General features: G+C 47.2%; 1 non-coding gene across 1 annotated transcript; it reads left to right on the top strand.

Annotated features, from left to right (window-relative positions):
* The first annotated feature begins 12719 nt into the window (after positions 1-12719).
* trnal-uaa (transfer RNA leucine (anticodon UAA)) lies at positions 12720-12801 on the top strand. Its single transcript has one exon. It is a non-coding gene; the product is annotated as a tRNA-Leu (tRNA).
* Positions 12802-16271: the final 3470 nt, after the last annotated feature.

Here is a 16271-nt window from a genome sequence, read left to right as displayed (position 1 = left end):
AGGTATATAGGATAGTGAACAAGGCAGATGATAAGCTTTCCTTTATTGGTCAGAGTATTGAGTATTGGAGTTGGGAGGTCATTTTACCGATGTACGGGATGTTAGTCAGGCCACTGTTGGAATATTGCGTGAAATTCTGGTCAACTTCCTAACAGAAGGATATTGTGAAACTTGAAAGGATTCAGAAAGAATTTACAAGGATGTTGCCAGGGTTGGAGGATTTGAGCTATACGAAGAGGTTGAATAGGATGGGGCTGTTTTCCCTGGAACGTTGGAGGCTGAGGGGTGACCTTATAGAGGTTTATAAAATCATGAGGGGCATGGATATGGAAAAGAGACAAGGTCTTTTCCCTGGGGTGGGGGAGTCCAAAACTAGAGGGCATAGGTTTAGGTTGAGAGGAGAAAGATATAAAAGAGACCTAAGGGGCAACTTTTCACGCAGAGGAAGTGGTGGAGGCTGGTACAATTCCAACATTTAAAAGGCATCTGGATGAGCATATAAATAGGAAGAATTTGGAGAAATATGGGTCGGGTGCTGGCAAGTGGAACTAGATTAGATTGGGATATCTAGTCAGCGCGGACGACTTGGGTCTGCTTGCATGCTGTACATCTCTATGACTCAAAGGGTGAGGTCTTGGGTTTTAGAAAGTTAAATCAAGACAGGAGTTTCATGCCGAATGTTTGGGCTTTAAGGAGTGAACTGGAACAGAGGGACCTTGCATTTCAGGTGCATGGTTTTCTGAAAGTGGAGTCTCAGGTAGACAGGGCTGTGAAGAAGGCATTTGGCACACTGACTTTCATCAGTTTTGGCATTGAATATAGAAGTTGGGAAGTTGTGTTACAGATATACAGGACATTGATGTGGCTGCACTTCGGAGTATTGTGTTCAGTTTTGGTGACTTTGCTACAGGAAGGATGTTACTAAACTGGAAAGAGTGCAGAAGAAATTTATGAGGATGTTGGCAGGACTCAACTGTCTGAGTTCTGAGGAGAGGTTGGATAAGCTTAGGACTTTTTTTTTCTTTGGAGTGCAGGAAACTGAGGCTGGATCTGATAGAAGTGTACAAGATCATGAAAGGCATGGAAAGGGTGAATGCACTCAATCTTTATCCCAGGCTTGGGGAATCGAAGACTAGAGGGCATCAGTTTAAAGTTAGTGGGGAAAGAACGAGATGGTAACTGAGGGGAAATGTTTTTCCACAAATGGCGGGACGCATTTGGAATGAGCTGCTCGTGGAAGTGATTGAAGTGGGCACATTAACAACATTTAAAAGTCATTTGGACAAATACACGGATAGGAAAGGTTTAGAAGGATATGGAGAAAGTGAGGACTGCAGATGCTGGAGATCAGAGCTGAAAATGTGTTGCTGGAAAAGCACATTAGGTCAGGCAGCATCCAAGGAGCAGGAGAATCGATGTTTCGGGCATGAGCCCTTGTTCAGGAATGAGGAAAGTGTGTCCAGCAGGCTAAGATAAAAGGTAGGGAGGATGGACTTGGGGGAGGGGCGTTGGAAATGCAATAGTTGGAAGGAGGTTAAGGTGAGGGTGATAACCCAGAGTGGGGGTGGGGGCAGAGAGGTCAGGAAGGAGATTGCAGGTTAGGAAGGTGGTGCTGAGTTCGAGGGTTGGGACTGAGACAAGGTGGGGGGGGAGGGGAAATGAGGAAACTGGAGAAATGGCCGCATGGGCCCCAGCTATGCCTGCCTCTTTGTAGGATATGTGGAACAGTCCATCTTCCGCAGATACACTGGCACCAACCCCCACCTTTTCCTCCGCTACATCCATGATTGTATCGGCGCTACCTCGTGCTCCCATGAGGAGGTTGAACAATTCATCCCCTTTACTAACACCTTCCACTCCGACCTCAAATTTACCTGGACCATCTCAGACTCCTCCCTCCCCTTCCTAGACCTCTCCATTTCTATCTCGGGCGACCGAATCAACACAGACAATTACTATAAACCGACAGACTCCCACAGCTACCTAGACTACACCTCCTCCCACCCTGCACCCTGTAAAAAGGCCATCCCATATTCCCAATTCCTTCGTCACCGCCGCATCTGCTCCTAGGAGGATCAGTTCCAATACCGAACAACCCAGATGGCCTCCTTCAAAGACCGCAATTTCCCCCCGGGGTGGTTGACGATGCTCTCCACCGCATCTCCTCCACTTCCCGCTCCTCCGCCCTTGAGCCCCGCCCCTCCAATCGCCACCAGGACAAAACCCCACTGGTCCTCACCTACCACCCCACCAACCTCCATATACATCATATCATCCGTCATCATTTCCGCCACCTCCAAACAGACCCCACCACCAGGGATATATTTCCCTCCCCTCCCCTTTCAGCGTTCCAAAAAGACCACTCCCTCCGTGACTCCCTCGTCAGGTCCACACCTCCCACCAATCCAACCTCCACTCCCGGCACCTTCCCCTGCAACCGCAAGAAATGCAAAACTTGCGCCCACACCTCTCCCCTCACTTCCCTCCAAGGCCCCAAGGGATCCTTCCATATCCGTCACAAATTCACCTGCACCTCCACAATCATCATTTACTGCATCCGCTGCACCCAATGTGGCCTCCTCTATATTAGGGAGACAGGCCGCCTACTTGTGGAACATTTCAGAGAACACGTCTGGGTTAACCGGACCAACCAACCCAACCACCCCGTGCTCAACACTTCAACTCCCCCTCCCACTCCACCAAGGACATGCAGGTCCTTGGACTCCTCCATCACCAGACCATAGCAACAAGACGGCTGGAGGAAAAGCGCCTCATCTTCCACCTAGGAACCCTCCAACCACAAGGGATGAACTCAGATTTCTGCAGTTTCCTCATTTCCCCTCCCCCCACCTTGTCTCAGTCAAATCCCTCGAACTCAGCACCGCCTTCCTAACCTGCAATCTTCTTCCTGATCTCTCCGCCCCCCACCCCACTCCGGCCTATCACCCTCACCTTGACCTCCTTCCACCTATCGCATTTCCAACGCCCCTCACCCAAGTCCCTCCTCCCTACTTTTTATCTTAGCCTGCTGGACACACTTTCCTCATTCCTGAAGAAGGGCTTATGCCCGAAATGTCAATTCTCCTGTTCCTTGGATGCTGCCTGACCTGCTGCGCTTTTTCAGCAACACATTTTCATCACTAAGTTTAGTAATCAGTCTCGAGGGAATAATAGTGTGGATGGCTGAACTGCAGTCAATGAGTAGGATTCCTACATAGATGTTCTGGGTGTCAAGATGTTCGAGGGAGGAATGAAGGGCAAGTGATGTGGCATCTGACATGTATCTGTTGGTCCGATAGGCAAATTGGAGTTGATTAATGCCATGACCAGCCTTTCAAAGCACTTCATGAACACCAACGTTAGGGCCGCTGGGCGGTAGTCATTGAGACATGCTGCATGGGCCTTCTTAGGCACAGGGATGATGTTGGCCATCTTAAAACAGGCAGAGACAGTGGCTTGCTGCATGGAGAGATTGAGGATGTTTGAGAAGTTCTCTGCCAGTTGATCTGCGCATGCTCTGAGTACATAGCCTGGTACTCTGTCTGGTTTTATCGCTTGCCTTGGATTCACACAAAGGAAAACTGATCTGACCTCTGATGCAGTGACTGTTGGGGGAGGTTCATCACGTTTTCACGCAGCCTGCTTGGCACACTTTCCTCATTCCTGAAGAAGGGCACATGCCCGAAACATCGGTTCTCCTGCTCCTTGGATGCTGCCTGACTTGCTACGCTTTTCCAGCAACACATTTCCAGTTTAGAAGGATGTGGGCCAAGCACAGGGAAATGGAGTTAATGTGGAGGACATGTTGGTCGGCATGGATCAGTTTGGGCCAAAGGGCACATCGCCATGCTGGAGGACTCCATGACTATTGGGGAAATCGATGGAAATAAAACCTAATAAATCCCCAGGGCCTTGTGCTCTCCATCTTTAAGGATGTCCTTAATGAAGTCACCCGAGAAATAGTGTATGCATTGGTGATCATTTTCCAGCATTCTGTAGACTCTGGAGGAGCTCTCAAAGACTTCGCAGCATAGTGGCTCAGTTGTTAGCCCTGCTGTTTCACAGCATCTGGAACCTGGGTTCAATCCCAGCCTGTGTGGAGTTTGCACAGTGTCTGCATGGGTTTCCCCGGGTGCTCTGGTTTCCTTCCACAGTCCAATAATGTGCAGATTAGTTGAATTGGCAATACTAAAGTGTTCAGGGATGTGTGGGCTAGATGCATTAGTCAGGGAAATGTCGAGTAATAGGGTAGGGGAATGGGTCTGGGTGGGATAGTCTTCAGAGGGTCAGTGTGGACTTGATGGGCCAAATGGCTTATTTCTACCCTCTCGTGATTCTAAGACTGGATGGGAGCTAATGTGACTGCACTTTTTTTTAAAAAAAAGGATGGACAAAGAAAATGGGGAATGATAAGCCGGTTAGCTTGAAACCAATGGAAGGGAAAATGTTGGAGTAAATGTTAAGGACATAATAACTAAGCATTTGGAAAGCAGTGACACGACTGGACTTAATCAGCATGGATTCACGAAAGGAAACCATGCTTGACAAACCGTCTGGAATTTTTGACGCTGTGTCCAGTACACAAGGGTGAATCAGTTGATGTTGAGACTTTGGGCTTTCCACAGGTTTTTGACAAGGTTCCACACAACAGATTAGCAAGGAAAGTTATGGCTCATAGTATCGGAGCTCGTGATTTGATGTGGATAGAGAAGAGGTTGGCAGACAGGAAGCAGAGAGTTGTAATAAACTGTTGCTTCTCAGAGTGGCAGGCACTGATGGTGGGTTACCATAGGGACCCTAGCTGTTCACAATACACAATTGAATTGAATGCAACATCTCCAAATGTGCAGACAGCTGAATGGTAGTGTGTGTTGTGAGGAGGATGCTCAGAAGTTGCAGAGTGACTTGGATAGGCTGGCTGAAAGGGTAAATACTTGCAAACGCAACATGCGGATAAATGAGAAGTTATCCACTTCATGACAAAAACAGGAAGGCAGATTATGATTTGAATAGTGTCAGGAAAAGGTGAAGTCTAATGATACCTGGGTGTGATGGTGGAACGGTCACTGAACATTGGCGTGCAGGTGCAGGAAATGGGGGAAAGCTCATGGCATGCTGGCCTTCAGAGTGAGAGGATTTGATACAGGACAATGGATGTCTACTTGCAGTTGTCCAGGGCCGTTGGGAGGCCAGACCTTGAGTACTCTATGCAGTATTGTGGTCTCCTAATCTGAGGAAGGACATTCTTCCTTTTAAGGGAATCTTGCAAAGCTTCAACAGACTGATTCCAAGGATGGCTGGACTGACATATGAAGAAAGACTGGATCAATTGGGTTTGTACTCACTGGAATTTAGAAGAATGGGGACAGCCATTGAACTTATGGAAGTGTCTACCATAGAGAGCTGTTGGGACCAGGTCAATAGATGTATATTCAGGGATCTGGAAATGGGAATTCAGGTTAAAGGGTTCAAGGGGTATGGAGAAAAAACAGGAGTGGGATACTGAAATTTAATGATCAGCCATCATCTTATTGAATGGCCAACATCTGCAGCTATTTTCTATGTTTCTGAGTGTGCAGCAAGTCAGTATCACTGAGCCGATTGGAAGGAGTGTTCTGCAGGTCAGTATCACTGAAACAGATTGTGAGGATGTGGTACATGAAGATAGCATTGATTTCTGCTTAAAGCAGCTTGAGAGGAGAACAGTAAATTTTGTAAAATTGTGCTGGTTAAGTGCATCTTTAAAAGCTCGAAGTTAGAAAGAATTTAGAGGAGGGTGGGGTGAGTACTGTTCAGTCTACTCCCTTAAACAAACTATGGTTGGAAGTTTGGACTGTAGTGGGAGTGCTTGGAGTGGGAAAAAGGCCTCTAGTGTCATTACTATTATTGAAGGGAGTATCTCACAAGCTTAATTTCAGGGGATGTCATAACCAGTCTTGCAACAATCATGTAACAAAATGTCAATTGTCCCAATAGCACTGAGCCAGCTCATAGCCTCCCATGTCACCTAACCACAAGCAGCAGGGCATCATGGGGGACAATTAAACCTCCCCATGAAAGCAGATTGATCTTCTCCACATTCCAGCTGACTCCATCTCCACTCCCACAAACATTAATTAATTCCCTTGTAGATCCAAATTCTGTCAAACTCTACCTTCATTCTCGATAATGACTCAGCATCTGCTGCTCTCTGTGGAAGATAATTACAAAGAGTAGTTTTGCTCAGTGAAGATGAAGACTGTCCAACAGTTCATCAGTCTCTTTCACACAGGGTGTCCGTATCCCATGACTCAAATCTCATTTGTCCTACATCTATTATTAAGCTTCAGATGCCAAACTATTGCCCGATTTCCACATTGACAATTTCATCGGAGCAATGCAGAGTCTGTTCAAATTGTCATCTTGTGTTTTAATTTAATCCACAGATAGCCAGGTTCCCACAGCAGAATCCCTTTCATTGTCCCTCCTGTGTTCTTGATACCTACATGGATCACCATGTGCGAGGTGATTTGTTTTTATTCACGGATATGGACATGACTGGCCAGGAATCCAGTGACCCAGGGAATGTTCTGGAAACTGGGTTCAGATACTGACATGGCAGATGGTGGAATCGGAATTCAGTAAAATCCTGGAATGAAGAGTTTAATGATGACCATGAAACCATTATTACTTATTAGGAGAAAAAAACACACATCAGTTTCACTGATGTTCAGGGAAGGAAATTATCATCCTTACCTCGTCTAACATGCAAGTGATTTCAGACCCACAAATGTGGTTCTCTCTTAACTGCCCTCTAAGCAATTAGGGTTGAACAAACATTCTAGCCTGGCCAGCCAACCCGACATCTGTTGCCCTGTGAATGAGTCAAGACAACAAATGTCGAACAAGCTCTGAACCCCTGAAAATAAAACAATGCTCCAGGAAAAGCCATCATCACCAGTGAAGGCTCAGTGAGCCTGCATCGTTTTCAGAAACAAAACTAAAAATTGCTGGAAAGCTCAGCAGGTCTGGCAGCATTTGTTGATAGAAATCAGAGATAACGTTTCGGGTACAGTGATTCATCGTCAGAAGGGATTTCCCTCCACAGATGCTGCCAGACCTGCTGTGCTTTTCCAACAATTTCTATTTTATCTTTCTGATTTACAGCATCCACAGTTCTTTCAGTTTTTATTCTGCATTGTTGTCTGAGTCTCACTGGCATGCTGTCTTTTACACCATTTCCACTATCAGGATCAGCACATGGCGTGACAGAGAAAGAAATGGGACAATCTTTCTACAAAATGTGTGATCAGAAGATTTTGTTTTAATATTTGGTTCTCATACATGCTTCTATTCTGCCATTTCCAGTCACTATACTATCACTGATAGATTATTCTCTTCAAAACAAAAAGCAATACTGGAAATATTTCAATATAATGCAAAAGAGTGAGGAGATCATTCTAACAAAGTGTAGGAAAGTTCTGTCACTCAGTGAGAAATAGCTCCCAGCAGAGTCCTGCAACTTACACCTGTGGACACATTGGTTTGTGCAGTTACCAGGAACCCGGGGTTTTGTGCTCACTGTTCCATTCATAAGCTTCTCCTTTATTCCTCTCTCCCTGGAGATGCTCGATTGTGGAATCCGGCTCCAGGAAAAGACAAAGCCAGGAATATCCGAAACAGGGCCATCACTGAGTGAATCCAGAGGGTGGATGTTATTGGCAGAGGATTCCCTCTCAGCTGAGATGCACAGTCCCCTTTCACTCCGACACAGATTCATCTTCCAGTAGGCTTACTGGGTACAGTAGTGAGCAGGAACGGGGAATAACGTACCCCACAGGCCCACGAATGTTGAGTGTAATTGTTAGTGTTCCTTTGCAGCCGAGACAGAGTCTCACTCTGGCTCCTTCATGTCGTGCATGTCACCAGCAGGAAACATTGAGACAGAGATATCCCGTAGAAACTAAACACTGTGAAGCCGTGTCTCTCAGTGTCTGGGCCTCTGACCTCACAATGAGAGATGACCCTCACTTAGCTCGAGTGGAGACTGGAAAATCTTCAATAAAATTTCAACCTTCAGCACAGACGGTTGAAAGAAGTAGGGGTGGGTGCAGAATCAGCAAAAAAATGATGACAGCAGTGATGCTTATAACTTCCAAGGTTCACACAGTCCCCCTCAGTCTGGATCGGAGCGACTTCAAGACTCTCTTCTTTCCCCATTTGGAATGAATTCATTTCCCCACAATCTGAATCACATTGAAGATTAAACAGAAACTAAAGAGGTGGAAATACTGTGTAAATAACGGGCAGACTGGGGTTAGTTTTCAATTATTGATATAGAATCATATTGAAACTAATCTGTATTGTGTTTCTAATACTGAAGCAGCTCATAAACACTCACTTGATCCATTGCAGACGCTGCAATTTGTACACGGTGGAGCAATGAGGGGACAGGAGTGTTGGTTGAGTGAGATGGACAACTCCATCAGTGACTGGTTTGTACTGAGAGCGAGGGCAAGTTTCTCAGCACAAAGTTCTAAGAAGGAAGCAGCACGTAGCCTGGGGGACACAGAGAAAGAACAAGAAGCACAGTTTATTAATAACGGTATTTCTGACACAGATATAACTGTAAAATAAGGGATTTTCTGTTCCAGTAAACTGAACTGAAGACAAGCAGCAGGTGGAATGTTCCCAGACCCTGAATGACATCGATGACAATGAGAAGCCTCAGAACATCCCATCAGAACTCAATCAGTGCCTTCCATGACATCAAGAGCAATAAATTACAATTCCCAATTGAGTTTGTCTCTGTTTTTTCCAGTCATGTGAATCGGGCATCGCTGCCTGGGCCAGCATTAATTGCTCATTCCTAGTTGCCAAATTCAAAAGGTGTGGATGATCTTCTTGAACCTCTGCAGTCTCACTGTCCATTGTGGGTGAAGCCACAAAGAGGAAAAGACACCGCCACTTCCGGGGTCAAACTGCGCGTGTGCAGTTCACCTCCGCGCAGACTCAGTTCAACGGCGACACCTCGAGCCTGCGCACGACCCTTCAGGGCGGAGTTATCACTCTCCCCGGCTCCGATTGGTCACTTAGACTGTCGATCGCCGTGGTGTCCGCCAATCGGGAGTCCGGACAGCAGAGAGGGGTGGGGCCAAAGGCAGGTGTGAGGAAGGATCAGGATGGCGCTGGAAACGCCCAGCAGCTCAGGCACCATCCGCGGATCACGGAAAGGAACATTTCGGGCAAAAGGCCTCCCTCAGGATTTCCCTGCTCCTCGGAGGATGCTGCTGTGTGTTTCCAGCTGTTTGGTGTTACCTCCCCCAGACTCTATAACTCAACATTAACAGTTTGTTGATCTTCACGCCGTCAGGGGGGAAGATGTTGGTTTAAACCCAACCTCCTGAGTCCAGCGCAGCCGAAACCCCGGAGAAGAGAAGACGGACCAACCGCCTTCCCGCCCCTCCCGGTTTGAAATGGTACGCATGCGCAAGACCCGCCCCTCCCTTCCCTCGCGCAGTGTCGGTTAAACGGCGGCGCCTCGAGACACCTCAGGGCGGGACACAGCTCAGCCCCCGGCTCCGATTGGGTAAGGGCCCCGTCGACCCAATGATGCCGACCAATAGGGACCGCGGTCCCGCTTGGGCCCCGCCCCCAGGAGGTGGGTCCCTGGAGAAACAGGGTCTTATGGGGGATCGGGGAAGGAAAGTTGGGTTGAGAATGATCAGAGCAGACATGGTCTGACTGAAAGGTGGAGCAGACTTTGGGAGGGAATCCCTTCATCATGATGTTCCATCTTATGGTGATCCCTGTTCCATTGGGACTCAGTCCCGTCAATGTGACCATTCACCTGTTTGGGTCTGACACCATTCCATGTGGTGTCTGGTGGATCAGAGTGTGGGGAGTCATTATAAATGTTGTTATCTGTAAAAAATCACAAGGTTGTATCCTGAAAGAGGAAGGTGAGGGGGGTGTAGGTTAATATTGGACAAACAGTTATAAACATCTGTTTCCCAGTTCTGCAAAAAACATAATAAAACCACAATCAAGAGGTCATAAGGTTGAGTGTGGATAAAGAATGGGAGGAAATGTTACTTTAACAATGTAAGGAAGGAGATGGTAGTGGAAGAGGATACACTAACGATGGACCACAGCAGGATGTGGTGAAATGGCCAAACAAGACTTATACTTTGTTATGTACAAGGTCGGATAAGGCAAGAGATAAACAACAGTAATGGGCGCCAGGTTTAGAATAGTGGGAGGAGGGAAAGAGAATTGAATTGTATATAAGTTGTGTACTCGTTAAGCTCGGTGTGCCTATCTTATAGGTGCCACGCTATAATAAACGATACTGCTGCTTCAGATCTTGTCTCGGACTGAAATTATTGAAGTGAGTGGGTTCTATTTCCCACAATTGGGGGCCTGTCTGGGATATTCTTCCATCGCCGGGGGAGTGGCTGGCCCTGGACACTGGGACGACACGTCCTGTTCCCGATTGAGGAGCGGTCTCGTGTCCCAGTTTGGTCCGCTCCCTTGGGCGACTGGTACGAATCCTGCAAGAGAGACATCTGAATCAGACAGTGAAAGGAGGTCGATGGAAAATACAGAAAAAAGGGGCCAGGCAACTCTGTGCACAGACCAAGGTAAGAAAACTGGCTTTTAAGTATTGCCTTGGTGACCGGGAAAAGGGGTATTTAATCGCTGAGAGACTGGCGAGGGTCCTGAGAAATGGGGGGGGGGGTAGGGAGAGTATGTCAAACTGCGACGAAGTAAAGGAAGAAAAAGTCCCTGCTAACATTCCTTCAGAAAGTCCGTTGGGGAGGATGTTAAGGAAATGGACAAGTAAGACTTGTACAAGGGAAAAAGATAAAAAGAAAATGATGAAATATTGTTGTTTATTATGGACCAAAGAACCAATCCTTCGTCCGGCTGTCTTCTGGCCAAAGTACGAGGATTGGGTCTGTCAGTATTTAGATCTGTATGTGAATGAAAAACAACCTTTTATTCTAGAGGAGGCAGACTATGTGTCTTGTTGGAAGGGCAGTTTGGGAATGATGGTAGTAAAGACAAAGGATTCCCCCTCTGCCCCACCCAGTCCCTGGGATCCTCTTGGCTGCTTCCCCCCCCCCCCCCCTCCCCCACTGCCAGGATTTAAGAATCCTGGCAGTTCTCCACGAAATTGGAGAATCATTGGAAGGAACTACAAAATGGAAACAATTGGGAAAGGACTTATCGAAATGTGAGAATTTGCAACGGGGCATCAGATACTGGGTGAATTAGTGCAGTTCAGCACTAAATGGGTGAGTTATTCTGTGTTGCACTAAATGGGAGAATTGAGGCAGGACAATATCTTTTGGGAGACTTAGTGTACCGCACCCCTAAATTGGGCGAGGGCATCAGTCAGTATGGGGATTCGAGTGAGGCAACACTGAGTGGGCTTCAGGAATTGAGGGGAATGGTGCTAACCAACACTGAATTGGAGAATTGGTGCGGGCCATCTGTAAATGAGAGAGCTGGAGCACAGTGGAGCTAAATTAGAGAATTGGTGCATGGCAACAGTAAATGGGAGAATGAGAGTAGCGCACCCTTAAATGGTAGAATCGGGCTCGGGCATCAGTTGCTGTGGTGAAACGGTGGGCTATCACGGTGTGAAACGTTGTTCTAGCTCTCTGGTTTCCTTCATTACTGTCCTGGTCAGGGAGGCTGGGGATTGGTCCTCTCCATCAGATGGAGGGACCAGCGCATTGTTGACCCAATTTAATCAAGAATGGAATTGGTCATCTTCACTTCTCATGGTTCATTGTTGTTCTGTTTTGTTGGATGTTACTTGATCACTTTCTGGGACTTGACAATGCATTAAAGCGCCAGTCTGTTTGGAAGCACGGTTTGGAATTGTCTCGCTGCCATTTGTGTGAGCAGTACATGACATAGACGACTCGCACTCCCTCAAAGTCAGCATGCCAGTGCGTCTGGGAATGGTTCCGCCTTTTCTGTTCCACGCTAAGAGCTGTCAGTTTTTGGATTCGCTGGAGTGCTGAGGGGGTAACACAATTTGTGTGGTAATTTTCTTCAGTCTAAACTCCACCCTCCAGGAAAAATAGCCCAACGCGCTGAGTAACAAACAGTACGAGTTTTTAGCAAATGGTCTGTTCAAGCTGGTGTCAGCTTCTGGAGCGTCTCAGAGTTGCCAAGCACGGAAACAGACCCTGCGATCTAACTTGCCACTGCTAAACAGATAACCGAAATTAATCTAACCAATATTTGCCAAAATGTGTCCCTTATCTCTCCGAACCCTTTTAGATGCCTTTGAAATGTTGTGAGCGCACCAGTCTCTGCCCCTAAATATGACAATTCATTCTGTACACACGGAAGTGTCGGTGTTCAAAACAAGTGTCCCTCAAATCCCCTTTAAATGTTACTGTTCTCACATTAAACCAATGTTATCTCGCTTTGAACTCATGTGCCTTGTGAAAAATTACTCCCTGACTCTTTTCTCTGTCCGTCTGTCTCATGTCTTTATAAAATTCTGTAAGGCCATTCCTCAGCCCTGAAGCTCCAGGGAAAACTGTCGAAGCCAATTCAGCTTCGTGCTATTGTCCAAACAGTGCAAACCTTGGAAACCCTTTCAAATACTTTCGAAATTGCATCACGTTCGTTTTTGAATGCGCGAAATGTTCGTGACTGAAGTGAAGCGATGCTGAAACACTAGTAATGACAATTTTGACACTCTGGCCCTGTAAGGTGGCGTGCCCGAGTGGTCTAAGGCGCTGGATTTAAGCTCTAGTCTCTATCGAGTCGTGGGTTCGAATCCCACCGCTACCACGATAACTAGTGTTCTACTGCTGACAGTTGAACATAGCAGGCCGTATGCGTTTTCGTTGTTGTGTTTGCAGCTGCTCAGGCCTCTGATCCAGACTGACTCTGAAAACAGTGTGGGTCCTTGCAGTCGAAGCCTCCTCAACCCCTCTGCTTTCGGAAATATGCGTGGCCAGTTTCTGTGTCTCAAATAGTCAGCGCGTTTGTCTGAAAGTTCGGTGGTTCGAGCCCTCCCTTCGCACTGAGCCTCAATTATTTCAGTTCAAGCATTGAGACCAACCATGTCCCGACACTGCAACCACGAGAACTCACCCGAGTCTGCAGCTGGATGTGGCCCCAATCTCTCCAAGGCCCCGCTGCCAACAGAAAGCGGCTTCTGCAGCTTCAATCAGCGGCTTCCTGCTCAGCCCTGGGACACAGCACATGGAAAATCCTTCCCCAGGAACGGCTCTTCCCGTGTGAAAGGGACAACCATTCCACTTTAAATTGGACACGGCTTCAGAGGATTGTTCCTGTTCTTGGAACGTTTCATAAACAAAACTCCTGTCTCGCAAATAAGAAGTGGGAAAAGTTGTTGGCAGGAAGACTAGAGAAAGTGTTGACTGTGAGGACTCTGTCTCGTCAGCAGGTGGGATTCCTTACACTCCAAACAGGAATGATTGGGTTTCCTTCGGGAATTTCCCAATTCATTTACCATCTGCCAGAGTGAATGGGAATCACTCCGGAGACATAAAGATGAGGATAAAAATATGAAAATATTTATATTGAGTCTTAAATCCAGAGACAAGTGTTAAATAGATAATAATGTTCTGAAGGAATAATAGCTGAGAAATGGAAAGTGTGAATGATGACATTTGTGATTGGGAGGAATGAACTGGATCCTTGTAAATTGCAATGCCGGGTGAAATATGCTCAGTATGAAATGACACACTCACCAATCGTGAGCCAGGCCCAGCGATTTTAGTCCGAGAGCATGAGATGCTTAATCTCAAGGCCGTAGGTTCAAGCCTCCCGATGGGCCCTTTCCCTCCTTTAAAGAAATCCAGCTCTCTGCTCCACTTGCAGTATTGTAACCCAGTGTAGGGGTTGGTTTGGACACGTCGATCCGACTATGTTTGATCACACCTCTGTTCCTGAGTGAAAGCTGTCTCCACTTGCCCATAAGATGGAATCCCATCTGCTGACGAGACAGAGTCCTCACAGTCAACACTTTCTCTATTCTTCCTGCCAACAACTTTTCCCACTTCTTATTTGCGAGACAGGAGTTTTGTTTATGAAACGTTCCAAGAACAGGAACAATCCTCTGAAGCCGTGTCCAATTTAAAGTGAAGTGGAGCCGTTCCTGGGGAAGGATTTTCCATGTGCTGTGTCCCAGGGCTGAGCAGGAAACCGCTGATTGAAGCTGCAGTAGCCGCTTTCTGTTGGCAGCGGGGCCTTGGAGAGATTGGGGTCACATCCAGCTGCAGACTCGGGTGAGTTCTTGTGGTTGCAGTGTCGGGACATGGTTGGTCTCAATGCTTGGACTGAAATAATTGAGGCCCGGTGGTAAGGGCGGGCTCGAACCACCAAGCTTCCAGCCAAATGCAGTGACGATTTGAGACACAGAAACTGGCCGCGCGTATGTCCGAAAGCAGAGGGGTTGAGGAGAGTCCGACAGCAAGGACTGTTTTCAGACTCAGTTGACCTGAGCAGCGGCAAACACAACAACGAAAACGCAGACGGCCTGCAGAGGTTCTGCTCTGTTCAACTGCTTACCGCGGAGCAACCGCTGGTAGCGGTGGGATTCGAACCCACGACTCGATAGAGACTGGAGCTAAAATCCAGCGCCTTAGACCACTCTACCACAGAGACGCAAAGCGCCAAAATCTCATTACTAGCGTTTCAGCATCGCTTCACTTCAGGCACGAACAGATCGCGCATTCAGTAACGAACGTGGAACAATTTCGAAAATATTTGAAAGGGTTTCCAAGGCTTGCACTGTTTGGACAATAGCACGAAGCTGAATAGATTTCGACAGTTTTCCCTGGAGCTTCAGGGCTGAGGAATGGCCTTACAGAATTTTATAAAGTCATGAGGCAGACGGACAGAGAAAAGAGTCAGGGAGTAATTTTTCACAAGGCACATGAGTTCAAAGCGAGATAACATTGGTTTAATGTGAGAACAGTAACATTTAAAGGGGATGTGAGGGTCACTTCTTTTGAACACAGACATTTCCGTATGTACAGAATGAATTGCCATATTTAGTGTCAGAGACTGGTGCGCTCACAACATTTCAAAGGCATCTGAAAGGGTTCGGAGAGATAAGGGATAAATTTTGGCAAATATGGTTAGATTAATTTCGGTTATTTGTTTAGCAGTGGCAAGTTAGATAGCAGGGTCTGTTTCCATGCTTGGCAACTCTGACACGCTCCAGAAGCTGACACCAGCTTGAATAGACCATTTGCTAAAGGAACGCGTGGTGTTTGTTCCTCAGCGCGTTTGGCTATTTTTCCTGGAGGGTGGAGTTTGGCCTGAAGAAAAAAAACCACACCAATTGTGTTACCCCCTCAGCACTCGAGCGAGTCCAAAAACTGACAGCTCTTAGCGAGGAACAGAAGCATAAGAGAAAAGGTGGACCCATTGCCAGACACACTGGCATGCTGACTTTGAGGGAGTGCGAGTCGTCTATGTCATGTACTGCTCACACAAATGGCAGCGAGACAATTCCAAACCGTGCTTCCAAACATACTGCAGCTTTAATGCATTGTCAAGTCCCAGAAAGTGCTCAAGTAACATCCAACAAAACAGAACAACAATGAACCATGAGAAGTGAAGATGACCAATTCCATTCTTGATTAAATTGGGTCAACAATGCGCTGGTCCCTCCATCTGATGGAGGGGACCAATCCCCAGCCTCCCTGACCAGGACAGGAATGAAGGAAACCAGAGAGCTAGAACAACGTTTCACACCGTGATTGCCCACCGTTACACCACAGCAACAAAAACCGGCAGGCAGATTCAGTGTAGGATCTGGTTTCACATCAGCAATGAAATATCAATCCCCACTCACTTTCAGGGAAAACGGTGCCCACCATAAATTGTTCGCAATATGAATCCCCAGCGCAGTCTGTTTGGTCCCCGGGTTATACTGCTGTACAGACTTTCATATGGACAAAGTCCTTTTCAAAGGGAGTGTTTGTGGCTGTCCATACGACAATGGCAGCTGTTGCCCTCACTCTCACTGCCGTTCCTGGCCGTGTACGGGTTGCCATCCTCACCTTGTTCCCGGGGGTTCAGGGTACAATACTCTGCTGCAGAAAACCGGAGCGTTTTGGAGCAGAAAGATGTGGAGGCCGTGTGCCTCCTGCAGTTGGTGTTGGAATGTTTGGCGGAGCTGGGAAGATGGTTTGCAGCATTTTCCTCACATTTCTGGGTGCCATCCTCAGGGCTGCAGAGTCTGTTGTGAAGCGCTGCTGTCCTGGGGCAGTTGGAATTGA

The sequence above is a fragment of the Chiloscyllium punctatum genome, chromosome 23 (genome assembly GCF_047496795.1).
Source record: "Chiloscyllium punctatum isolate Juve2018m chromosome 23, sChiPun1.3, whole genome shotgun sequence".
NCBI lineage: Eukaryota > Metazoa > Chordata > Chondrichthyes > Orectolobiformes > Hemiscylliidae > Chiloscyllium > Chiloscyllium punctatum.
Note: the sequence above shows the minus strand (reverse complement) of the source record. Positions and strands in the feature narration are given on the sequence as shown.